Below are 4,059 nucleotides of genomic sequence, written 5' to 3'. Positions count from 1 at the left end.
TCTCTAATACAACCTCGCTGTACATTGTACACATATATAATCTGTTCAATATTTGATATTCCATATTCCATTGTCATATATTTTTGAATATGTATATTTGCATATATAATATCTACATGTATATTTTCTATTTCAACACGTATATTTTCTATTTTCTTTTCTTTTCTTTCTATTCTTGTTTATTTGTTGTTTTGTTTTATTGTAAAATGCCTTGTCTTTTATGCTGCTGCAACAAAAACAATGTCCCAAATTGGGATTAATAAAGTACCATCTTATTTTATCTTATTTTACATCCGGACCAAAACCACCAGACTCAGGGACAGTTTCATCCCACAGGCCATAAGACTATTAAACACCTGAACTTTGAAATAACATCCATAACATTCATCTGGCTGCTACTTAGAAATGATTTGTCTAATATATCATATTCCAATCACTTGTATAGACTCTTATTGCACTATTTCACTTTTTACTATTTTTCTTTTTGTATTGACTTGCACTATTTTTTCTGTTTATCTGTTTTATTGTGTTGCACTGTTGGAGGAGCCTGTGACCTAAGGGGGGGAGGAGACGTTCGATTCCTGTTTTGAATAGTGTGCCGTCGATGGGTTTCATTCCATTTCAAAATGCTGTTTGTCGCTCAGCGTAAACTTCACCATTGTCAAGCAAAGCACATGGTGTAGTCCCAAACGATAGCTGAGGATTCTGGGTAGTGTAGTGTCTTCGGCCATCCTAAACTGAACAAATGTTTGTTTCTCCGAATCGAAGGGGAAAATTACAAAAGCATTGTACACAATTTAAACCAATCAATGTTGTGTAATCAACAAGGATAATCTGGTGTTTTTTAGTTGATGAGTAGTGCAGATAGCACTGTAAAATCAATCGACAGAGAATACTTACTTCCGGGTGTAAAATCCTGCGTTATTCAATGGGAATGGATGCTCACATTGATCTCCGTAATACAATAAAGGGGACATGATCAAATCGGAATATAATGTTCTTTTAAAAAACGTTAACTAAAGGGAACAATCTATTTGACACAGCTGAAGCTCTGGCCTTCCTTAAAAACAAACTAATTTAATACAAATCACAGTTGTATTACACACAATGCACTGTTTTTTTAGAACAAAAATTCGTAACTAATGCACCATAATACATTCTGTCGAAAAATAAAAATTATTATGAATACAAATAAAATAAAAGAAGCCTCCCGTGAGTTACTACAAGCTATAAAGTAGATTTTAAAAACGTTGTATAGAATAAAAGCTCACTGCGGGACGTTGTAGAAATGCATGTGTGCACCACGAAAAAGGAGCCTCATTCACTTTACATTGGGGTTGTTTGCGTGGTGCAGACACGTAAATGTAACAAAGTTCGTGACACCACCACGCAATGCGGTGTTAAGGAGTCGTGGTGGAGTCACGCATTCTGGTGAGATCAGGTTGCACAAAACATTTAGAAACCCGCGAAATACACACACATGTAGCTACAGCTGTGCCGCTGGCTGTCAGCCAGCCGCCCAGCTGGCTGTGCCGCGAATTCCTGGCCCGCAAATTCGCGGGTCTAGCTATGTAGCCTACTGACTACTGAGTGTGTATATTTCGCAGGTTGAGTGATGTACAATGGCATCCCGTGAAGGAATTCTGAAATGTTTTACCATTACATCTAGTGCTGCGTACCAGTACGCCGAACCGGTACTGGACTAGTAAAAAGTTTCGGTTCAAGTCCGGTTAAAACCGGAACGTCGGGAACCGGTACTTGGACTCGCAAAAAAACTAGCACTTACATATATTCTGGTGTCTGTGGTTATTTAAACATTCCCTGATAAACGTTATTCAGCGTCAATAAATGAGTCCTAATCCCAGTGTGCTCAGTGTACAACATCACATGTCATTTCACCTTCGATTCACGGTTTGAAAACGTAGAATTTCGCCACATGCTAACCGGAAGTGAATAATTTTCAGAATAAAAGTATTAAGTTAATAGTGTGAACTTCCGTTTTTTTCAGAATAAAACTGATTTAAATTAAATAGTGTATTTAATTCAAAATTACGCCATATCCACATTGATTTTAATTTCTAACCGTATGTATGTACATCACTATGTATGTAGTATGTACTGTATAATGTACACATGTAGAGTTGTAGAAAATACATGGTGTACAGACAGTACAGTACACTGACTGTAAAGTCACTACAGTGTAGCCTATACTGTATAGTAGGTGTGTGTAGTAAGGCAAGGCAAGGCAAGGCAAGTTTATTTATATAGCACTTTTCGACGCAGGGTAATTCAAAGTGCTTTACAAAAAAGAAATGAAAGACATTAAGCATTAAAAAAGAAAAGCTAATAAAATAAACCATCCATCCATCCTTCTTCTCCCGCTTATCCGTGGTCGGGTCGCGGGGGTAGCAGTTCCAGCAGAGAGCCCCAAACTTTCTTTTCCCTGGCGACATCAACCAGCTCTGACTGGGGGATCCCAAGGCGCTCCCAGGCCAGCGAAGAGATATAATCCCTCCACCTGGTCCTAGGTCTACCCCTTGGTCTCTTCCCAGCTGGACATGCCTGGAACACCTCCCTAGGGAGGCGCCCAGGTGGCATCCTAACTAGGTGCCCGAACCACCTCAACTGGCTTCTTTCGACGCGAAGGAGGAGCGGCTCAACTCCGAGTCCCTCCCTGATGACCGAACTTCTCACCTTATCTCTAAGGGAGACACCAGCCACCCGGCGGAGGAAACCCATCTCGGCCGCTTGTATCCGCGATCTCGTTCTTTCGGTCATGACCCATCCTTCATGACCATAGGTGAGGGTAGGAACGAAAATGGCCCGGTAGACAGAGAGCTTTGCCTTCTGGCTCAGCTCCCTTTTCGTCACAACGGTGCGGTAAAGCGACTGCAATACCGCTCCCGCTGCTCCGATTCTCCGGCCCATCTCACGCTCCATTGTTCCCTCACTCGAGAACAAGACCCCGAGATACTTGAACTCCTTCACTTGGGGTAAGGACTCATTCCCTACTTGGAGTGGACAGTCCATCGGTTTCCTGCTGAGAACCATGGCCTCAGATTTGGAGGTGCTGATCCTCATCCCAGCCGCTTCACACTCGGTTGCGAACCGATCCAGTGAGTGCTGAAGGTCGCAGACCGATGAAGCCATCAGAACCACATCATCTGCAAAAAGCAGTGGTGCAATCCTTAGTCCACCGAACTGCAGACCCCCTCCCCCACGACTACGCCTCGAAATCCGATCCATGTATATTACAAACAGGATTGGTGACAAAGCGCAGCCCTGGCGGAGGCCAACCCTCACCGGAAATGGGTCCGACTTACTGCCGAGGACCCGGACACAGCTCTCGCTTTGGGAGTACAGAGATTGGATGGCCCTGAGTAGAGACCCCCTCACCCCATACTCCCGCAGCACCTCCCACAGTAACTCCCTGGGAACCCGGTCATACGCCTTCTCCAAGTCTACAAAACACATGTAGACCGGATAAGCGTACTCCCAGGCCCCCTCCAGGATCCTTGCGAGAGTAAAAAGCTGATCCGTCGTTCCACGACCAGGACGAAATCCGCATTGTTCCTCCTCAATCTGAGGTTCGACAATCGGCCTAAAAATAAATAAATAAACATTAAGGAAAAATACATGGATAAAAGTTACAGTGCAGTCTAAAATATGAATAGTTCAATTAAACATTACAAGAAAAAGTACATGGATAAAAGTTACAGTGCTAATAAAATAAACATTAAGGAAAAATACATGGATAAAAGTTACAGTGCAGTCTAAAGTAGTAGTAGTGTAATGCGTATAGTCTACTCTACACTCTACCTTTCAGCAACGTTTTAGGGATTTAGGCTCAGTCAGCTCAGGGACTGTTTGGTTACTTTAGTTTGGTAAATGAAATAAATGTTTGAACTTTGTAGTAGTTCACTGTAGTTGCTGTCATAAGTCATTTGTAGACTAAGTGGCAAACATTTTTTTTTTTACATTTATAAAATGTAGACACAAGTTGGAAGGGAGCACAATAAACCTGATGAATTTGAATTTGAGTTGATTATGAGTTAATTT

Source organism: Pseudochaenichthys georgianus, chromosome 3 (assembly GCF_902827115.2).
Source record: "Pseudochaenichthys georgianus chromosome 3, fPseGeo1.2, whole genome shotgun sequence".
Taxonomy (NCBI): Eukaryota; Metazoa; Chordata; class Actinopteri; order Perciformes; family Channichthyidae; genus Pseudochaenichthys; species Pseudochaenichthys georgianus.
This window is presented reverse-complemented; position numbering follows the sequence as displayed.